The sequence below is a fragment of the Sceloporus undulatus genome, chromosome 9, assembly GCF_019175285.1.
Source record: "Sceloporus undulatus isolate JIND9_A2432 ecotype Alabama chromosome 9, SceUnd_v1.1, whole genome shotgun sequence".
Lineage (NCBI taxonomy): Eukaryota > Metazoa > Chordata > Lepidosauria > Squamata > Phrynosomatidae > Sceloporus > Sceloporus undulatus.
This window is the reverse complement of record NC_056530.1, coordinates 30,942,457-30,965,473: the sequence shown is the minus strand read 5'-3', so window position 1 is coordinate 30,965,473 and position 23,017 is coordinate 30,942,457. Positions and strand designations below refer to the sequence as shown.

The window sequence follows — 23,017 nt, the reverse complement described above, 5'->3', positions numbered from 1 at the left end:
CTAAAATGGCAAAAATCAAGGATCTCTCTCTCTCTCTCTCTCTCTCTATATATATATATATATATCTCCATCCTTGGTTTTGCCATTTTAGAGAAAGGATATTATATGACTATGTCACTGTCTATCCTGGTATATCATATATATATAGAGAGGGGGGGGGGGAGAGAGAGCCATCCTTGATTATATGTCACTGTCTATCCTGGTCTATCCTATATATATATGTGTGTGTGTGTGTGTGTGTGTGTGTGTGTGTATAGAGAGAGAGAGAAAGATCCTTGATTTTGTGTCACTGTCTATCCTGGTCTATCCTCTCTCTCTCTCTCTCTATATATATATATATATATATACACACACACACACACACACACACATATAATAAAGCCATCTTGCTTTTGCCATTTCAGAGCAGGGCTCTCCTAGGACTGTGGCATTGCCTCCCCTGGGACTTCACCATCCCCAGACCTTGCTCTCCAGAGGGACCAAAGTGGGGGCCACTCTGGGATCCATTCAGGCTGAAAAGGAGGACGTGTCCGGGAAAAGGAGGACACCAGGTCCTCCTGTATCCTCCTCTTTTACCTGCCAGCTTGGAAACCTGAAGGTCACCCCTTCCCAAAAAAGAAAGAAATGATGCCACCCCACCTGCCTCCTCCCTCCTTGCCTCCATCCTGCTGCACCTCTCCAAAAGGGTGCCCTGTGCGCCTTGGAGGTCTCTCCCTGTGTGGCTCTGTTTGTCCCCTTCCCTTTCCTTGTAGAGGAGCCCTATGGGTCTGGTGCAGAGAGCAGGGCCCCGATCCTCCTTGCCTGGGCTGGAGGAGAAGGAGAAGGAGGCCTTTCCCCCTTTGCAAGGCTGGCCAAAGGAGGAGGAGGAGGAGGAGGCGCTGCGCGTAAAAGCGCACGGCAGAGATTGGCTGGAGGGAGGCGTTGACTTGGTGCCTGCCTCTGTGCCTTGGCACGGGGGCTTTGTTTGCAAGCTTTGCCTCTTCTCTTCCCTTCCCTCCTTCCTTCCTTCCCTCCTTCCTTCCTTTTTTCCCTCCCTCCTCTCCAACTTGCAAAGACCAAAACAAAGGGCTCGCCTTCCCCAGCTCCATTCTTGCCTTTGCGCCTTTGTAGACCTCTTTAAATCATTTCTGTTTTCATTTGTTTCTTGGCTCCTCGCCTGCCTTTCTCCTTCTTTCTTTCTTTCTTTCTTTCTTTCTTTTCTTCCTTCCTCCCTTTCTTTGCTGCTTAGGACCTCTCCTCCGCAGAGAAGAAGAAGAAAGAGCTCCTGGGATCCAAGGTAAGACTTCTTTTTGGAAAGCTTTTGGAGAGGTTTTTTGGGGTTGGGTCTTTGTTGTGCTGTTTGGAAAGGCAGGACCAAAAGGGTGGTTTTTTAAATGATTATTTAATGATTATTTTATTGATCGGGGCAAAAGCAGCGTTGGCTCCTTCTTCCAGGATTGGGGGGAAAAGGTGTGTGTTTTTGTTTTGTTTAAATTCATTCCTCCCTTGAAAAGAAAAATAAATGAGCATCACTCCCAAAAACCTCTCCAAGGTTTGGATCCCTTCCAGTCTTTCTTTAGACCTTGAAGGCCACCCTCCTTTCCAACTTCTAGGTGTGTGTCAATGGAGGGACAAAACACCCACAAGCACACACCATTTTTTAGAAGGCACAACCCTTGCTTTGGCACTATCTGAAAGCTGGTCAGTTTCAGTTGAATAAACTCCGATTTGGGGAACTTGACACCCCAAGATTTAACACTGACCTTTTCTTTGTTGACAAAACTTGACTTTGGTTTGGTTTTTTGGTGCATCTAGAATGTACCCCATTGACAGGTCTGTTTTCTTTTATTCTGTGTTATGTACGGCGCTGTGTCCACTACATTGGGATCTCAAACCATATGATTTTGACAATGCAGATGTTGATATTATTATGCTTAAACTTTATTTATAAAGCACTGTAGGATTCACTGCCCTGGCTCCATCTTCCAGAATCTGAGGCTTTGTAGTTTTTGTGAGGCTCCAGCAGAGAAAACCAAAGCCCTTGCCAAGCTACAGATCCCAGGATCTCCATAGGATGGAGCTGCAGCACTTCAAGCGGGTTCAAACTGCCTTATTTTGACAGTGTAAACGCACCCTTATCCCTTTTCCAACCCCAAACCTTAATATGTTGTGGCTTGGGTCCTCTTTCCTTGTTGCTGCAGTGTGGACCTACTTGTGTGTTTGTGGGTATATACATTTGGGTTTGTTTTCTCCTCTAAACTTCTTAGCCAAGGAATAGGAAAAGCAAAATCTCAGCAAAAAATCCTCTGGGTCGGATGCCAGAAGAAGCTTGGGATCTTTCATTTTGCACACTGACATTATTTTCTATCCAAAGAGGAGGGTTGGTTTTTGTTTTTAACTTGCATCTCTTCTTGCTGGGAAAGAAGAGAAATGTTTCCTCTGAAAGAGGAGAGAGAGAGAAAGGGGGAAAAGTCTGTTTGCGCAGCGGTTTTTGTTTGGCAGCTGAGCTGAGCGAGTGTGTAGATATTATTGCTGCTGGACTTCCATCCTGTGGCAATAATAAAACTACACACACACACACACACACAATCTCTTGTTTTGAAACAATTCAGGGTGGCCAAAACTCACACAGCTGGGGAGCCTTGCAGCTGAGCTAGGAGGGGAAGAGAGGAGGACAGAAGAAGAGGCTGGTTTTGGGTCCTCTCCAAAGGCCGAGACCCAAAATATTGGAAGAAGGGATGGAAAAGAAAGAGAAAGGCCCCCCAAAATAATTTCCCCATCCTCACAGCTGCCACCCGGTTGGTTTGTGCCAAGACCCATTGCTTGTCGAACGGTGAGCCAACGCTTGTAATGGATTTAGTGGGTTACACTTGGTTTGATTTTTCTCGTTTCTTCCACATTTTTTCTTCCTCCCGTATCATTTCCCCCTCTTTTGCTTGAAGAAGAAATCTGGCGCAAAGCTTCAAAACAGGGATCCCTATTTGGTGGATTTGTGATGTTGTTGTACTTTGCTATAGGGCCAGCGTTGCTATCTGTGGATATGTTTCTTGCTTTTGCTGCGTGCCTTTCTCGAGTCTTTTCCGATTTAGGGCCAACCTATCGCAGGTTTTTCTAGGCCAACTTTGTTCTGGGATGTGTGTGTTGTGCCTTTTTGAGGGAATGGAATTTGTTCACGGTTGCAGGCGGTGTGTTTCCATAGCTGAATGGGGATTCGAACCCTGATCTTCCACAAGTCCCAGCACTCCAACCACTGTACTACACTGTTGATCCTCTCATATTTCTCCAGAGGATTGTTGCCATAGCCTTCCTCAGTGGATTTCCATGGCTGAGTGGGGATTTGAACCCAGGTCTTCCAGAGTCTAGGTGCAACACACCACCCGCCATACCACACTGGGTCTTGGATTATTCTTTGTGTGTTTATAGGACTTCCAAATCGCCTGTTGACTTATGATGACCCCATGAATTTCGCAGGGTTTTCTTAGGCAGGGAATCCTCAGAGGTGGTTTTGCCAGTTCTTTCCTCTGAAATACAACCCTGGTTTTTGTTGGCGGTCTCCCATCCAAGTACTAACCATATCTGACAGGTTACCAGAATAGAGGATTTAGGCCTCTGTGTGTGCGCATATCGCAGAAGCAGAGGGCCGTATGTGGCCCAAACCCTGTTTTCAAATCCCCTAATTCCCATTCCTTTAAGCCAGTGGTTCCCAGCTTTTGGTTTCCCAGATGATTTGGACTTCAACCCCCATCATTCCTGATCCTTGGCCAAGTTGGCTGGGTTTTTTGGGATCTGAAGTCCAAAACAAACGGAGAACCAAAGGTGGGGAACCAATGCTATTCTAAGACCATGGTCCTTGGATCGGCGACTGCCAGTTTGTGCAAGTTTCAAGGAACGAAAGAAAGTTATAGTCAATGGGCACAAATTATGGTGCCAGTACCTGGCACACTGGGGGGAAAACAATGGCCAGATCCCAGTTTTGTAACATAGCGGTGAATGTTAGACCACCCTTTTTAATGGCCTGAAATAAAATAAAAGCTTGTGGCCTCTGGATCGGTGCTGAGCCCCGAATCATTGACTGTCAGTTTGTGGCAAGTTTCTAGGCAAGAAAGAAACAGATACTGTATAGTCAATGGGCACAAAAGACGGTGCCAGTCCCTGACACTTTGGGTGGGGGGGAATAATATCCAGATCCTCAGTTCTGTAACATAGCAGTGAAAGTTAGGCCACTCTTTTTTATTTGGTGGCTAAAATGAAATAAAAATAAATGTTTTATACTGGAAACTTCCGGTAGTGGCCCTTTGCATTCCCAATAGGCAATCGGAGAGATCTGTTTTTCCAAACCGGATGAGAGAACCAGCTTGGTTTAGTGTTTTGAGCGTTGGACGATGACTCCGAAGACCAGGGTTCAATTCCGCGCCTGGCCGTGAAAACCCACCTTGGCCAAGTCACACTCTCTCGGCCTCAGAGGATCTCAATGGCAACCTCCCTTCAGAAGAAATGCACCATGATTGTTTCACCTTAGGATTGCCATACTTCGGAAACGACTTGAAGACACGCAACAGCAACAATTCCCAGAGCCTTGGTCCAGGACACAACAAACCAGAGCAGCATTTTCTGCATCGTTTTGAGTCTTTTTATTTTTCATTTTTGATCCATTGGGGCAAATCTCCCGGGGGGGGGGGATCTCAGGGCCTGAAAGCTCTGTCTGTGCCTAGATCCACCGAAATCGCCCGCTCCTGGGGTACAGCGAACGACAACAAAGGCCCTTGTGTGTTCCCGCACGGTCTGTTGTATTTGGCCTCAGTTTTCCTGGCGGCAAGCCCGTTTCCTCCATGGCATGTGTGAAAGTGGGCCGGGCTGCAGAGGAGCTGGTGTCGAAATGAGACTTGCCAGTCTTTCGGGTGCCATGAGACGGGTTCACCCCCTGGTAACGGAGTAATGCAACTCCCCACCTACACACCCTGCAAAATATGTTGTGACAGTTCAGTAGATTTTGTACATGGAAGGGTGTTTAAAAAAATCTAGACCGCACTGGGAAGGCATGGGAAGAAAAACAGAATTCTTCTGTCCGTTTGGAGGATAAGAAAAATTGGAGGATGGATTGAGATGAGTTGTATGGAATTGGTCACACGAAGGAGACTGGGAGTTTATCCCCTGAATATCCCGGGAAAATCGCACAATTACCCGAAACGATTTCGCATGACGTCGCGCAAAACCCGCCATTAAAGTGGTCTCAAAGAAGCATCAACGCGCATCTTTTTATTTTGGGGATTTTGGCGACAATGCATTTACGATATCACTTTGCGTGTGATAACCATTTACTTGCCATTTTCGCTTTATTTGAAGGACACTTTAAATACATTTTAATCTCTCTTTAATGCCAAAATTAGCCCCTGTGTGATAAACTCCTATGTGTAAACATGGTCCTTGAGAGACATGGTCCTTGTCCTCCGGAGGTTGTTGTCAATCCCTAGAGCAAGCTCCAGGCAGTGGCAAGAAATGATGGGCGTTGTAGTCCAAAGCATGAGAGCCAGTGTGGTGTAGTGGTTTGAGTGTTGGACTAACATTTTTGACAGAGGCCCTTGTGGTACGAAAAGCACCATTCAAACTCGGCTTGTCTGTCCCTCCTCATTCATAACTTTTGACATTTGTATGGCACACGGGTCCTAAATTTGATCTGCGAGACGTTGAGCGGGTATGAAAATGTGCCGTCCTTCTCTGCTCCCTTTCTTGGCCTCCTTGGGTACTAACCACAAGCCCTTCCCATCTGGAAAATAAAACACACACACATATACACACTCAGAGTAGGATTTAAAGTTTTAAAAGGTTACTTAAGGGAGAGTCCCTTGAATCTGAACGTGGCGGAGTTGGCACAGAGCGAGTGTGCCATTTAATCGCCTTGCATTCTGGAAAAAGGAGGGGACCGTTCCTTGCCTGCCTCTCCTAATCTGGGCAGTCCGGTGCCCTAGATCTGTCAGAAGATGCACAGTTCCTATGGGGTCTTTTCTCATTCACTGGTTCCCCGATTAATTTGGGAAGAGCCAATATTTCGGCAACTCGGGCTCATCCGCAAAAGGAGGCCCCAAATCTCTCGGTCTCTGCGTCGATGCAAGGTTGTCAGCCAACCTGTGATGGCAAGACTGGAGACAAACCCAGACAAGCTGTGGAAGGGTTGTGAAATTTAACATTTCACGAGTACTTGGTTTCTAGGTTTCCAAATAAGATGGTAGTGGGGATGACAGCCTAGAGTTTGGAGGAGCTGGTTCTTTGGACTACAGCTCCCAGAATCTGGCCAGGCAGGAGGGATTTGGGGGATTTGTTGTTGTGTGTCTTGAAGTAGAAACTAGGAGGGTCGTTGTGTGCCTTCAAGGTGTTCCTGACTTATGGCAACCCTATCATGGGGTTTTCTTGGCAAGATTTGTTCAGAGCTGGTTCGCCATGACCTTCCTCTGAGGCTGAGAGAGTGTGACTTGCCCAAGATCACCAAGTAGGTTTCATGGCCAAGTTGGCAATCGAACCCTGGACTCCAGAGTTGTAGCCCAACGCTCATACCACTATGCCAACTGTGCCAAACGCACTACACACATGTTCAGAGAACCCCATGGTCTTAGCTTTCTGCCACACATTCATACCTCCTAGGGCTAAATTCAGGTGCTCATGACGGATGTAGATGAAGCCTCCGTTTTGGAAATGGATGTTAGAGAAACGTCCGTCACGCCGCAAGCCTTTGCTGTGTATTACGACTGTATTGAGCGGACATGGGTCAATATCGCTGAATGAGCTGCAGGTTTAATAATTTCTGTATCCATTGATGTTGCTTATATAGATGGCGGAAGGCGGAAGGGGGGAGGGAATGTGTATCTGAAGCTGAGCAAATGGATGGCAGCTTGTTAGAAATTTGTCAGGCTGGGAAATCAGTTAAGCAAGGCAGTTTGGCTTGGTTTGATGTTTGGAAATGCTTGCCCTTTTTCTCTCAGTGTTGAACCTGGACTCTCTTTGGGGCGTTAAGTTTCGCAATTAGCATTCTGGGATTTGCAGTTTTGCAACACCTGGATCGATTTCTGAAAAGACCTGGCATTCGAAGGTTCACCTTTCTAGAAGCATTTTTGCAAACTGGTTGCACAATGGGGGGCCCCTCCAAAGCCAAGCCACGTGCGGCATCCCCGAGGACCGAACTCGGAAACGTTCCATATTTTGGCTAGGAGACCACACGGAAAAACAAAGGTGGCTCTGTTTGGGGCAGAGAGGAAACAAAAAATCCCCAAAGGCCGTATTAGGGTAATCTATTTATTAGGACAAACTGTGTGGATTACTGTAACGTGCTTTGCGCGAGGCTGTGTTTCGAGAGTATTTGGAAACTTTGGTTGGTCCGAAAAGCAGCTACTGGGTTTGCATGGTTTCCTTGTTGCAACAGTTCCACTGGCTGATGGTCTGTTTTTACAAGTCAGAGTACTAGTTATGACCTATAAAGCCCTATTTGAGTTAGGTCCAGGCTATTTGGGAGACAGTATTTCTCCGTATGAACCTGCCCAGGCCCTGAGATCTTAAAGAGAAGGCCCGTCTTTCAGTCCCACCATCTTCAGATGCATGCCTTTTGGAAAGCTGAGACAGGGCCTTCTTGGTGGCTGCCCCAAGACTGTGGCACTCTTATCCCCAGGAATGCAAAAATGGTTCCCTCCTTGCAAATCTTTGTTCATTTCATTCTCCTACACCACAATAAACCATTTCCCAAAAGTTCTCCCTGCTGTGCAAGATTATATGAGTTTTCCCATGCAATTTTTCACACCTTGGGACTTTTGCTTTGCAAATGAACAGTGGGGAAATTGTGGGTTTAAAGCAAGTCTTTCATGCAAGAAACAAGCTGCATGGAAAAGTTTGACTTGTAAGGTATTGGTCATCCCAACCAGAGTAGACCCATTGAACCAGTGAGATTTGAGGTTGGCTCACTATTTCCAGATGGATCCAATAGATTTATGTCAGCTGGGCTTAAGCAATCAGGATTCAGACCAGCATATGCAAAATTCCTGGATGTGAATCTTATTCATATGGTGCATCTATACTGTAGAAACAATGCCGTTTGATGCTGGTGCTCCATCCTATGGCATCCTGGGATTTGTAGTTTTGCAAGACCTCCAGCTTTCTTTGCCCATGAGTGCGCCTGCCTCACCAAACCACAAATCCCAGGGTTCTGTAGGATGGATCCGTGGCAATTAAAGTAGTGTCGAACGGCGTTAATTCTATAGTGTATATGAAGTGGTTCCCAAACTCTGGTCCTTTAGGTGTTTTGGACTTTGGCTCCTATAATCTCACCCTATTGGCCAAGATGGCTGAGGTTTCTGGAGCTGAAGTCCAAGTGTGGATTTAATGCAAGTCTTTAATGCAAGAAACAGACTTGCATAGAAAAGTTTTACTTGTAGGGTATTAGTCATCCCAACCAGAGTAGACCCATTGTATCAGTGAGATTTGAGGACTGAAGTCCAAAACACACGGAGGACCGGGGTTCGAAAATCGCTGGCGTAGGTGCACCCGTCGTCCCAGCTAAAGTGGACCCATTGAATCAATGGGGTTGCCCTCTGTGTTGAGGCGAACCGACAGGATGCGGATTGTAAAATCAACTTGGTTGTTCTTCTCTGATTGCTTTTGCAAGACTCCAGTGTTCCTAGGTCATGCATGCATCCCAATTTTCGTTCCTGAAATGTCGGAGGGTACAGGATGGAGGCCTATCTGCCTTATCCAAAAGACTGGTTCATCCTTCGCAAGCGGATGTATATGCACCCTCCATTTTGAAAAGTCAGGAGCTTGTATTTGGATCATGATGGCTCCAGGGCAGAGGAAGGCCTGGTCTTGGGACTGGGATGATGCCGGCTTGGCCGAGAGACAGATCTTGCAACATACAAACCAAATGTTGGCTTGACGGAGTACAGCCAGAACAGCCTTGCAACCGGCTCATTCCAGTCTCCCGTTTAACGAGTGACAGCTGATTTCTGCATCGTTAATTACTAATCAAGCCAGACGAGAGTCTCCCACCGGGAAGACAAGGGAAGGGAAGGGCAGGGCTAACCTTGCAAGAAGGTCTCCTTTCCTTTCTCCGCTCTTGAAGATACATAAACCTTGAAGATTTCGTCTCCTAAGGTTGGAAGGAAGGGGTCGAATCCTGGAAACTCCACTATCCTTTTCCTGCTGCCAACCTATGATGATGATGATGATGATGATGATGATGATGATGATAATAATAATGAAGGAATGGTCCCTCAACGCCTTCCCTTCTCACCTCGGTTTCCGTTCTAGGGTCTTGTTATTGTGAGTTTCCATTTCTGAGCCGCATTTCCAATTAAAGTGGGTTCTGGCTGTGGATTTGGGAATTGCAATGGGCCCAAGGTGGAGTTTTGTGATTAGCCAACAATGGCATCCAGGATGGTCATCTTGGCACTGCCGTGCCAGCCTTGCAGTCAAATGTCTTCTGCCAATGAATGTCTTCTGTCATTGGAGACTCAGCAAATTACATTGGACCCTTGCTATCCACTGGGGCTTGGTTCCAAGACCCCCAGGGATCCTAAAATCTGTGGGTGCTCATCCCATTATGTACAATGGGGCATCATCATTAATATTATTATATAGTGTGCTCTTGGCATCTGCTGAGGTTTGGTTCCAGGACCATGAAGTTGGAAAGGATTTGAAGACACATGACCACACTTTCTCCCAGCTTGGTACTCGAAAGGCGGTCGACGAAAAGGCAGAAAACCAAGCCTTGCTTTTTGGAAAATGTTCATGCTGAATCTGTGGATATGGAGGACTGACAGTATTTCTGCCGTCTTTGGCTTCTTGGGCAACTCCTTGCCTTTTCTGTCTGCTTTTGTAGGGAAGTTGATTCATCCCCTTGGTTGTTTCAGCTTTATTGTTGTGATTAAATTTCCGGATCAGATTTCCTATTTTACTCCTTGCGCCGTTGCACTTCCCTTTGGATCGTCCGCCGAACGGCCAGCGAGAATATTGCTACAGCATTCGGGAAAAGAGACAATTAAATCACTGGTGGCTTTTTAATTTTTGTTTCTCCATTAAAATGGAAATTCCAGTTCTTTAGAATCTTTTAAAAAATACTTCTGTGGTAGAGAAATCCCACCGGCTCTTGACTCATCCGTTCGCCAGCTCTTGTGTTTAGATTTTGCAGCAAACAGTCCCAAATTCTTCATGCTTCCCAGACCCCCCAGAGGCCAGAATCATTAAAAAATCACATCCTCAAGCTTTTATGGTGCCTTCTCCAAAGGTTTTGGGCTACAATATCCATCATCCCCAGAGAGTTGTCCATGCTCAGCTGTGGTACAATACTCATCAGCTACAATAACCATCATTCCCAGATAGCTGTCCGCATTCAACCAGGTGTAAAAGTCTTGGTCTACATGCCCATCATCCCCAGATAGCTGTCCATGCTCAGCTGTGGTATCATACCCATCAGTTCCAATGCCATCATCCCTAGATAGCTATCTAAGTTCAACTTGGTGTCTCCTCCAAAGGTCTTGGGCTACCCTACCCATCATCCTCAGATAGCTGTCCATGTTCAACCAATTGTAAAGGTCTTGAGCTACATGCCTATCATCCCCAGATAGTTGTCCATGCTCAGCTGTGGTACCATACCCATCAGTTCCAATGCCCATCATCCCTATATAGCTGTCCAAGCTCAGCCTGATGCTTCTTCTAAAGTCCTTGGACTACCCTACTCATCATCCCCAGATAGCTGCCCAAGTTCAGCTCTGGTACAATACCCATCAACGACAATGTCCATTATCCCCAAATAGCTGTCCAAGTTCAACCTGTCACCTCCTCCAAAGGTCTTGGGCTACCCTCCCCATCATCCCCGGCTAGCTCTCCAAGCATCCCTTGCAAAAGTTCAGACTGCAGCCCGAAACGGGTCTGCCGTTCTCCCGCAGAAGCTGCAACTACTTTTCATTCCTTCTGAGGAGCTTCATGTGGGACCCTTTGGGATGCGCCGTTCCCACACTCGGAAGCTGAGGAACGCAGCGGCCGATGCACCCAGGGAGCAAAGTTTGCCGCCCGGAGGTTCCTGGAACAGATGTTTGGGATGCAGCCGTTTCCAGAGAAGAAAAAGAAATCGGGATGCTCTGAACTCCTCTGATGCAGATGGATATTCATTCCCTGGGGAGCTGGGGAATGAAACGACATTGCAGCAGAGCAGGACTGTGGCAGAGGGGGCCCTTTGGCTCTTCGGCAGCCTTCCCACGACTCTGGTGCAAGATTGCGTGAGGCCAGGCCATCCCTGAGGGCTTTGCTGTTAGGATTGTGCTTTTTTGGCTTCTTCTTTCCAAACACAAGAGGCTCTTTTGCTCTGCTCTCGATTCCACCGCTTCCCAGAATTTGGGATGTTGACTTGTCAAGTCAATCCTGGAAAAGATGCATTTGCAAGGAGCATGGCACTTGGAGAAAGGAATGGTTGCTTTTTGCATTGGTCGAAATGGGGTTGTGGTTTGGGGGAAAGCAGAATGAAACGGGTTCAAATTCCTGGTCTCTAGAGTCCTAGTCCAATGCGCAAACCACTATGTGACGCTGACCCTCCAAAGAAGGTGACCCTGTAATGAATCTATCCCTCATCTATCTATTGATACATTCCATCCATCCATCCCTTTATTACCGTATATACTCCACTATAAGTCGGCCTCATACATAAGTTGAGGGCAGGTTTTGGGGCCCAAATTATGGATTTTGATATGACTCATGGATAAGTCAAGGGCAAAACTTAGGGGCATGTAATAAAGGATGTAAAGGATGAAGCAATGGAAAATGATGCCAAAGACGTACAAAATTCTAACAGGCATAACTATTTCTACTTCTACTAAAGGATGGATGGATGAGAGAGTAGAAGGGGGTGAAGTGCTTCCATGGCACATTAAACTCTTGCCTTTCATGAGGGGATATATATATATATATACATATATATATTAATGAGAGTTAAAGTACTGTACTTACACTGACCCTTGGATAAGTCGACTCAGGTTTTTTGGGTCAATTTTTAAACCTACATTTCTAGACGTATACATGAGTAACATGAGTATATACAGTACTTTGCATTTCTTTCAGAGAAAGCCAGTGGTTTCAATGTTGGATTATGACTCTGAAGACCAGGGTTCAATTCCCAGCTCAGCCATGGAAACCAACTGGATGACTTTGGGCAAGTCACACTCTCTCAGCCTCAGGGGAAGGCAATGGCAAACCTCCTCTGGGCAAACCTTTCCAAGGAAACCCCACAATAGGGTTGCCTTAGGGTCACCATAAATCAGAAATCAATTTTGAACCCTGGTCTCCAGAGTCATAGTCCAACACTCAAACCGCGACACCACACCGTTTGTACTCAGTTCCAGGTGATCTTTGGAGCTGTTGTTGCAGTCTTTCTCCTGCAACACGGACACTTGTTAATCTTTTGCGCACGCACAAACACCGCCATCAATAGCTGAGCGAGAGATGAGATTGATTTGTGAAGCCAATGGTATCTGACATCCCTGGCCTTGTGATTTATATCCGTCTCCTGAGCAAAGAAGCTAGCGCGCACTGTTAAACAACGCCTTGTCCTCCATCTTAGGCTTTGCGGTGGCCGGAAAGGAGGGGATACTGGGCATTGCAGTGAGGGAAAGGTGTATCTTTGTGGTTGCGATGATCTAGGGTGCATGAAGGGCTTCCCACAGGGAAATGTTGTATGTTCAATTCTACCTTTTTTTGCTTTATTGCATCCAGTGAGTTCGCACACCTGGTCATTGCAGACTACAAAGCCCAGAATTCCCAGCAGCCAGCATGGCCAGGACTCCTATTGGTTGGCCAGCGGTTTGGGAACAGGCTGGTTGGGGGATTCTGGGAACTGTCATCCCAAATGTACTAATGTTCTCCCACTGGCTTGGAGAAGGGGTTGCAGCAACGGAGACAACTAGATCAGGGTTTCCACCTCAACATTAAGAAGAACTTTATGATGGTAAGAAGATGGTGGAAGAACTTCATGATGGAAGGAGATGATGAGAGAACTTCACGCTGGAAGAACTTCATGATGGAAGAACTTTATGAGGGTAAGAAGATGGTGGAAGAATTTCAAGATGGAAGAACTTAAACAAGATAAGAAGATGGTGGGAGAACTTCAAGATGGAAGAATTTAAAGAGACTAAGGATATGGTGGAAGAACTTCATGAATTTCATGATGATAAGAACATGGTGGAAGAACTTCAAGGTGGAAGAACTTCGAGATGTTTGATGGTGGAATGGACTGCTTCGGAGGGTGGTGGAATCTCCTTCTTTGGAGGTTTTCAAACAAACGCTGGATAGGTCTCTTTCAGGAGTGCTGTAGCCGTGTCTTCCTCCATGGCAGGGGGTTAGGCTGAATGACCTCGTTGGCCCCTTCCCAGATCCTGATTCTGTGATTCCTGCCGGCCAGAGCTGGTGGTGATGCTACCAAAACCGAGGGAGGGGAGAAACGCAGGGTACCCTGTGGGTTTGCTGACCCTCTCCAGCTTCTCCAAACGGAATTGAATTAATGCCTGGCTGATTATTAATCACCGTCTCGCTGTCTCTCCCCGTTCTCCTTGGCTGCTGGCTGGAAAGGGTGACGCCATTTGTCAAGCGGGCCGGCTAACAGGCGAATCGATGCGGCAACCGCGGAGCCGCTGATGGAGAGCAACCTGTATGCGATGCACAACATGTTGGCAGTGGGTCAGATTCTGGTTTGTGCCATTTTGGGTGGCAGGTCCCATCCCTTCTCCCTGGTGTCTTCCCCCATTTCCTTGCATTTAGTAATCTAACCCATCAGGGCTCTGCTGGCTTGGTAGATTGATTTTAATGCTATATTTGCATTTATTTGAATGAACAAGGTTGGAAGATGTCATTGTAATTGGATTAAACTGTTGCTGTTGTGGAGAGGAGTCGGCACAGTGTTGTGGTTTGAGCGCAGGACTCTGGAGACCAGGGTTCGAATCCTGGCTTGGCCATGGAGACCAGGGTTTGGATCCTGGCTCGGCCATCTACCACTGGATGACCTGGGGCAAGTCACACTCTCTCAGCCCCAGAGGATGGCAATGGCAAGCCCCGCATTGAAGAAATGTGCCAAGAAAACCCCATGGCCTTAGGGTCGCTGGAAGTTAGAAACGACTTGAAGGCACACAACAGCAAAGGAGACGGACGCTTTCTCGTCTCTGTCGGCTCAGGCAAAAGCAAACTGCTGCATCCTCTCTAAGTTTGTCTGCACTTCATTAATACATTTTGCCATCTTTGCTCACATGTCCCTGTTTTCAACTGTGAAATGTTGGCCAGTGTGCGTTTTCTTCTCTCCAAGCCTGGAGGAGAGAGAACCGTTGGAGCAAAAGAAGGACAGTTTTGCTGGAGGCTTAGATGGGCTTCTGTCCAAAATGGGCCCTTTCCCATTTCTTGTTATTCCTCCCCTGCTCCCATTTGCAGCTTCGTCCTCCTTCTTGGCTCCGGATCTTGGTTGAAATCCACCCGAACTTCTCCTGGGCTTTTGTTTAGAGTCTCCGAGGCCTCGGCGGGGTGAGGGTTTGGTGCCTCGGTGGCTGGAAGTAAAAGGCTTTTTGCATGTTTAGTTTAAGCCCTTGCAACTCCTGCAGCTGCTCCTCGCCGCCGTTGAACTTTGCAAATCTATTTTTTTTTTTTGAAAAACATCAAAATTGAGGCCCAGATTGCTTCCATCTCTGCTTTTTCTTGGAGAGCTTAAATGTAAGACTTGATGCTCTTCATGGGCCGAGACTTAAAACTTTAACTGACCCGGCTCAATGCTATGAAATCCTGGGGATTGTAGTTTTGTGAGACCTTTAGCCTTCTCTGCCAAAGAGCTTTCGTGCCACAGCAAACTATTCCAAAGCACTGCAGTTACAGTGGTGCCAAATTGGGTTATTTCTGCAGTGCAGCTACAGCCATAGGTCCAAACACATTGCAGGAATAATCCAGTCTGAGACTGCTTTGACTGCCTTGGCTCAGTGCTAGGGAATCTTGGGAATTGCAGTTTATTGTGGCACCAGAGAAGGCTCAATGTCTCCCAAAACTACAATTCCCTGAATTTCCCTAGCATTGATCCAGTTAAAGCGGTCTCAAACAAGATTATTTTTCTGCAGTGCGTTTTGGTCCATAGACTCGGGGAGTTAACCTTTCTTTCTTAGGGTGCATCTGCACCGTAGAAATAACACAGTTTTGCTGTATTATTCCAATATTTATAACCATATTGCTTCCTGAGATTTGTAGTTTTGCAACATCTTTCTCTGCCAAAGAGTGCTGGTCCCTGACAAAACTGGAAATCCCAGGATTCGGTAAGATGGAGCCATTGTGGTTAAAGCGGTGCCGAACTGCATTATTTTTCAACAATGCAGATGCACTTTAGTAAATGTTTGAAATTCTCGTTCCTTTTAACCGGAAACTGAGCTGGGTGCAAAATACACCGGTCTCCCTACTTTTAGGAAATCAGCCCCATTCTGTTGAAGCCCCTGAGCGTTTCTTTCCCTCGCCTTGTCTTCCAAGGTCTATAATTTTCATTAATGTTGACATTTGGAAAAGGGGGAAAAAAACACAACAACAACAACCCAGCACTGTTTTCTTTTTGCTGAGTCCAAATGATTTTTGGAGGCGAAAGTTGAGAAGCAGGAGGGGAAGACGGTCGGGCGGTTTTCTTTCTGCATGCTTTGGGAAAACAAGGCTTTGGTTTGTCTGGAGACTTTTACCCTCCAATTGGGAGGCAGAGGTTTTGCAAGGATGGAGAATGGATCCATCAACAATGCCAAATCTGGAAACCGGTGTGTGAATATATAGCCATGAGTGTAAATCTAGAAATTATAACTAGTTACAACACAAGATCTTCTACCCTTTCTTTGGAGGTTTTTAAACAGAGGTTGTATGGGCATCTTTCAAGAGTGTTTTAGTTGTCTATTTAGTTGGTTAAGATGACATTTGGAGTTCCTTTGCAACTCTATGAATTCGATGGTGCATCTGCACTGTACAGTTAATGCAGTTTGGCACCACTTTAATGGCCATGGTTCCATCCTACAGCATCCTGGATTTGTAGTTATTTTGCGGCACCATTCCTCTTTGGCAAAAGAAGGCCCAAGTCCTAGTAAAACTGAAAATCCCATCTACAGGATGGAGCCACTGCACTTAAAAGTTGTGCCAAACTGCATTATTCCTTCTGTGTTGTCTGTTCCAAAAGATGTATGTGACTCTTCCAAACTCTCCTTTATTCTGAGAACAAAAGCATAACTCTGGATGTATCCACACTGCAGAATTAAAGTGGTTTGATACCACTTTCGCTGCCTGCATAATTGTGGGATTTGTAGTTTGGTGGTGAACCAGTGCTGTCTGATAGAAGAGGCTAAAATACCTCCCCAAACTATAGAATTCTATAAGAGAGTCAAGGCAGTTAAAGTGGTGCCAAACTGCTTTAATTCTGCATATTACGTTATGGTTGTGATTTACGTTACAGCCATAACTTAAGTTACATTACGGTTGGGACTTAATGAAGGACAACTTTTGGAACTGTAACTCTTTAGTTACTCTTCTAGTTTGCTAAACGGTGGAAGGATAGCCGAGATTTTAATTCTGGGTCCTTTCTGTACCTCTTGCTAGTGCATTTGCAGTTTTTTAAAGCTAATGTCTGTTGTTACTTTTGACAAACCAGGGAGTAAAGAGTTGCTTTTTTCCAGTAACTAACTACTTTGGCCGGGGCTTTGGGACAATAATCGCAACTGCGTCCTCCTAAAAGGTCACTTTCCCAGCTCTGGCGGAGACTTCAGCAAGGAAAGCAGTGAAAGGAAATTAATGAATTAAAATGGTGATGAAATCTTAAAATATTTATAACCTGCCCTATATTGCAAGAACTCGGGAGGAAGGGGAATCGGCCCGGATTTTGATAGAAACTTTGCAGCCTCCAAATTTCTTTTTCTGGGTTTCTTTTTTTTCCCTCGTTCATTTGCAACCTGAACCCAAGGCCGTAAACAACGGCATTGTGACCTCTTTGGGAAAAGTCTCAAGGCTGTCTCCTGATGCCCTGAACCACAACCATCCCAGCTACAGAAAAATAAGGTTTTTCATATCCTTGAGCTGATTTTCATCACAAGATCCGCAGAGGACACGCTGTTCTCTGGGCCAGAGGCTAAGATCTAAGAAACCGAGGCTCTGGGATGCTATATCTCCCCGGGGGAAACAAAGACTGATCAGGAGTCGGAGCAAAAAGATGACCGGCGGCGAGGAACGGGGAACAGTAACTCCATTCTTTGCCCCTTGGGGATGTTGCTAGAAATCTTGTGATAGACCTCACCGTTCTCATAATTTATTATAAGGAGTTGGCGTAGTGGTTTGAGCATTGAATGATGACTCTAGAGACCGGGGGTCGAATCCGTGCATCACCTGGGTGACCTGGAGCAGGTCACACTCTCTCAGCCTCAGAGGATGACCATGGCAAAACCTTTCTACACCAATCTACACCAGCAGTTCCCAAACTTTGGTCCTCCAGCTGTTTTGGACTTCAACTCCCAGAAGCCCCAGCCAGCTTGACCAACGGTCAGGAAGTCTGGAAGCTGAAGTCCAAAACATCTGAAGGACAAAAGTTTGGGAATCACTGCTTTAGTCCTCCAGATGTTTAGGATGTCAACTCCCAGGAGCCCCAGCCAACTTAGCCAATGGTCAGGAATTCTGGGAACTGAAGTCCCAAGCATCTGGAAGGCCATAGTTTGGGAACCGCTGATTCCTCACTGTAGAAACAATGCAGCTTGGCACCACTTTAAATGCCCTGGCTCCATCTTACAGAACTGTGGGATTTGCACTTTGGTTTATGTTTCTTGTTGCGTTCCTTCAACTCGTTTCCAACTTACGGCAATCCTAAGAGGAACCTATCAAGGGGTTTCCTTGGCAGGTTTCTTCAAAAGGGGGGTTGGCATTACCATCCTCTGATGCTGAGAGAGTGTGACTTGCCCAAAGTTGTCCAATGGTTTCATGGCTGAGTGGGGATCCGAACCCTGGTCTCCAGAGTCCCAGTCCAACACTCAAACTAATATACCATGTTGGCTCTCTTAGACTTTGGTAGAGAAGGCTAAAGACCTTGTAAAACTACACAACCCTTTGCATTTAGACTGGAAATGCTTTGGCCATGGCTGATGGGAGTTGTTGTTGTCGTCCAGTAAGGCCTTGGAAGCCTCCTGCACCACTCTAGATCTGACCTCTTTTTCCTCCGCTTTAATGGGATCGCACGGCCGTCGCTTCTGCTTTTGTATTCCGGTCCATTTGCACACACAAAAAAAGGCCTGTGCACTTGTTTCTGAAATAATGATTACTTTCCTTCCCTCGCCGCCTCCGCCTTTTTGGGCTGCTAACGGAGATGATTGTGGCCGAAGCTGCAGAAAACCTCTCCTTGAGGCAGAGCGATGACTCCCTAATCCGGCTGGTTCAATACAGGTTGTTGCGGGTCACGGAGGGCGGATTAGAAGCAAACCTGTTGGCCGCATGAGCGTCATGATCCTGGTGAAGGCTGGCAATCCCTTTATCTCCCTCTTATTAGCCGTCCTTTGGCTTCTCGGCTCCTTCGCTGGAGTCCTTCCAGCTACGTGCTCCAGCAATGTACTCGCCGCGCCATTTTCCTCGTGTCTCCTTTCGTTTCAGTTCGGTTTTTTTCACGAAAAGTGTGACCGTCCAAAATCCAGCGATGTTCCCAAGGGCAAAGAGGGGAGCATTCAAGTTCCTGGTCCTCATGGCCGTGGGGATGGATTTTTGGGCGCTGGTGGGTAGCTGGGGTTTGGGAAAAGTTCCTATGGCGAGGGGTTACATCTCCCAGAATCCCCCAATGAACAGGACTTAAGAAATCCAGGCTCTAGCTCCAAGAAACCCAGGTTGCATGGTCAAGAAATCCAGGTTCTAGATCCAAGAAGACCAGGTTTCAGGGCCAGGAAGTCCAGGTTCTAGGTCCAGGTCCATCCAATGCCATTTTGGTCTCCATCCTGACTCTTGGAGACATCTCATCCACAGGGTTGTCATGAATCGGGATCGACTCGAGGTGGATGACAACAACAACAGCAACGTTAGAGAAATGGGACCCCCATGTATGGGAGCAAATATACCTACGAGCACTAGATAACAGGTTCTCAGCCTGAAATGTGTAGCCTCCAAGTGAGAAGGCCAACGCCGTATTGCGTCTTGCCTTTCCCCAACCGTCTCCGCTTTCCACATCTCCCATTTGGGTGGCTTGCTCTCCCCGCGTCGCTTTTGTTTCCCAAAGACATTGATCTCATGTCGTCTCAAAGGCCCCCTCAGTTGAACAAAGCAGCCACGCTAACTAAGGTTGGACCGGCCTGGGATGGCCGACTCTGGAGAAGCAATTGAGAGATGAATGGACAAATCCAGCCAGCCTGGAGAGAGAGAGAGAGAGAGAGAGAGAGAGAGAGAGAGAGACTGAGAGAGACAGAAAGCGACTCCTTTTGTGGCGGAGATTAAAAGCCTTCTCCGGCTGTTTCCTTTCTTTCCAGGCAGTGAGCTGGAGCCGAGGGCAGGGAAAGAAAGAGAAGAACGTGTGCCAGGTGTTTCCAGAAGAGCCCAGACAGTCCTGTTCTGCCACATGGCCACCATTTCCAAAATATTCGAGATTATAACATGTCCCATAACATTGTCTCTCCTGGATGAAAAACTATAGGTTCAGGTTCAGGGGACAAAGGCCAGCAAGAGGCCAAGGGTGCCTTTTCAGCCTAGTTGAGAATGAGGAACAATTTGTTGTTGTTGTTGTTGCGTGTCTTCAAGTCATTTCCAGTTTATGGCCACCCTAAGACGGTTCGCCTTAGGGTGGCTGTACATCGTAAAGTCATAAGTCATAGGGTTTTCTTGGCAAGTTTCTTCAGATGTTCCATTGCCATCCTCTCAGGCTGAGAAAGTGTGACTTGGCCGGAGTCACAGAGCACTTCGACGCAGGTGCAAATGAATTATTTTGGCTTTTTTCAGTGCTAAACTCATGCATAGTTTGCATCTGCACTGCAGAAATGATCCGTTTGGACACCACTTACTACCTGCTGTGGTTGAATGCTATGAAATTCTGCGCACTGTAGTCTTGTGAAATATTTCACCTTCTTTGTGAAAGAGCTCTAGTGCCCCAACAAACTAGGAATCCCAGGAACGCATACAACGGAGCCGTGGCAGTTAAAACTGTGTCCAAATGGGTCATTTCTTCAGTGCGGATGCAGCCTAAGCATCCTCCATCCTTTGATTTGAGGCCAAGTATCACCCTTTCTATGCATGTGTACATTTCGTGATGACGATGAATTGTTGTCATTGTAACCGGACAGTAGAGGATCATGGACCCACAACGGTTTCGGCTAGCCTTTCTTTTTCTCTCTGCTGATAACCAAAAGCTGTCACTTCGCTCTCTTTGCCGCTAATGAAGTTCCCCAGCTGTCCGCACTGCCATGGTCGGGTGACAGCCGGTCGGCCTCTTTTTCCGCTCAATTTCTCCCACCTCTAACATCTCATTCAGGGTCACGGAGAGATGGATCTTCCTCTCTCTCCTCTTATGAAGCCCGCAGGACTCTCACCCTGTGGCGGCAGAGAGCAAGAAGGGCTTGCAAAGCCAGCGCTTCAGGAGCAGCAAATAATGGTCTTAGTCCCGTCTTCATGGGTCATCTCCAGATGGGAGTTGTTGTGTACCTTCCAAGTCATTTCGGACTTATAGTGACCCTAAGGGAAACCCATCATGAGGTTTTCTTGGAAAGCTTTGTTCTAGGCTTTGCCGTTGCTTTCAAGCAAGGCTGAGAAAGTGTGACTTGCCCAAGACCGTCCAGTGATCTGGGATTCGAACCCTGGTCTCCAGAGTCCTGCTCCAAAGGGAGTAAATTCTCGACTTTTGAGGAGTGCAGCTCCAGGTTAAGAGGAAAGGGCTGAGCGTTAATGTTATATGACTCAATTTCTCATCATCCTTGGCCAGTCTGGAATTATAGAAGTTGTGGTCAATTGATGTCTTGAGAGGCGCAAGTTCTGAATTCCTACCTTTTTGGACTGCAGCTCCCAGAATCCCCTACCCAGCATGGCCAGCTGCGAGACTCTGAAAGCTGCCTTCCTTGCAAAGATTGCTTTTGCAAGCTACAGGCGTCCAAACCACTTTGATTCATGATGCTATTTCAACGCAACGGTTTCCGGAGCTGAAATGTTTCTATTTGGAACATTCAAGCACTTGAGGATGGAAAGGTTACTTTGTTTTGGACTGCAGCTCCCAGAATCCCCTACCCAAGGTAGCCACTTAGGGGGCTCTGAGAGTTACCTTCTTTGCAAAGATAACTTTTCTAAGCCACATGCATCCAAAGCACGGCTCTCTTGCAACCTTCCACCTCGATGTCTTTTCAATGCAACCGTTTCTGGAGCAGAAGTGTTTCTATTTGGAACATTCCAGCACTTGAGAGTGGAAAGGTTACCTTTTTGGACTGCAGCTCCCAGAATCCCCTAGTCAGGATAGCCAGCTAGGGACCTCTGATTTCTGCCTTCCTTGCAAAGATAACTTTCCCAAGCCACATGCGTCCAAAGCACGGCTCTCTTGCAACCTTCGACCCCGATGTCTTTCCAGCGCAATGGTTTCCGGAAGAGATAGGACTCGGAGACAGAGGAGGAAGGGAGGAGATGCCAGTGGGGACCTCCTGACTTTTGGTTCACCCTTTCCCCCCTTTTCTTTTCTCTGCCATCCTGGCTGCTACTGTCTCTGCCATGGGGCCTCCGAAGGCCACATCTCCACATGTCGACATGCCAAGCGGAGTAAGGAGCGGCCAAAACACCACGTTGGCAGCCGACTCTGCGTCCTTGGCGGCCGCTGGACGTTTTCTTGGAAATCCATTGCTTTATTTTATTTTACTTTATTTCCCCTTTTCCCTAAAAGGAAGGAAATTTCTCAAGGCTGACTCCTACCGGCCTCGGCGAATAGTCCCAAAATACCAAAAGCATTCCTAAAATGACCCCCTGGGATGAGTTCCTCTTATCTTCATTAAAGGAATAGCTTAAATATCTATCAAATGCCCTGTTTCGGCATCGACAGTCTCAACTGATCCATTGCTGTCCTGCTTTTTAAGCTGCTTTTAAAATGTCCCCGTTTTTCTCCTTTCCCCCTTCGTCCTTCGCTTGCGTTCATTGCTGCAAACTACGAGTTGCAAGTGCGGTCAGTTGTACGCAATGTGGAAATAAAGCAGACGCATTTTAGAAAAGGGGTAGATTCCTTACTGCGTTTGGGTCCTGCTTTTGAATAGGACGAAACGATTTTAAGAGATCGATCAGGACAATATGAGGATCATCCGTCAATATGCAAGAAGTTCCTTTGGAAATGTTTGAGTGGTAATGGTATTGATTGACCCTCCTTGATCCAATACAGCGAGAGGCAGGATACAAATCATTATTATTATTACAATTGATTGATTGATTGCCTTTTTCTGGAGTCAAAAGTGCCTTACAAAAGTTGAAATGTTGTTGTTGTGTGCCTTCAAACCCTGGTCTCCAGAACGGCTCAAACCACAACACTTCTTAAAACAGATACAGCTAAATAATACAAAGCCTTTCCTAGCACAAAAGTGTTTTTAAAATATACAGTTGGCCCTCCTTATCCACGGATTTTTTATCCATGGATTCAAGCATCCACGGCTTGAAAATATGCCCCAAAAGTATAAATTCCAAATAGCAAATCTTGATTTTTTCCAAGGGACCATTTTGCTCTGCCATTATATTTAATGGGACTCAAGCATCCACGGATTTTGTTATCCACGAAAGGTCCTGGAACCAAACTCCAGCAGATAACAAGGTCCCACTGTAATAATAATAATAATAATAATAATAGCCCATTGCATATAATGGGACTTGAGCATCCACAGATTTTGTTATCCACGGAAGGTCCTGGAACCAAACCCCAGCGGATAACAAGGTCCCACTGTAGTAATAATAATAATAATAATAATAATAGCCCATTGCATATAATGGGACTTGAGCATCCACAGATTTTGTTATCCATGGGGGGTCCTGGAACCAAACCCCAGCACATAACAAGGCCCCACTG

At 46.6% G+C, this 23,017-nt stretch overlaps 2 protein-coding genes across 7 annotated transcripts in view; one reads left to right on the top strand and one right to left on the bottom strand.

The window, feature by feature from the left end:
* The window catches only part of BNIPL (BCL2 interacting protein like), a 179,482-nt gene that overhangs the window by 47,582 nt on the left and 108,883 nt on the right, over positions 1-23,017 (bottom strand). The gene's annotated exons all lie outside the window — the stretch shown is intronic.
* SEMA6C (semaphorin 6C) overlaps positions 943-23,017 on the top strand; it is a 68,722-nt gene continuing 46,647 nt past the window's right edge. For 2 of the 5 annotated variants that reach the window (XM_042441123.1, XM_042441121.1), the window contains exon 1: positions 943-1,276. The gene's annotated coding sequence lies outside the window, so the exon portion shown is untranslated. Of the gene's footprint in view, positions 1,277-2,606; positions 2,813-23,017 lie in introns of those variants that run through there. The other 3 variants (XM_042441124.1, XM_042441122.1, XM_042441125.1) reach the window with 2 other exon arrangements.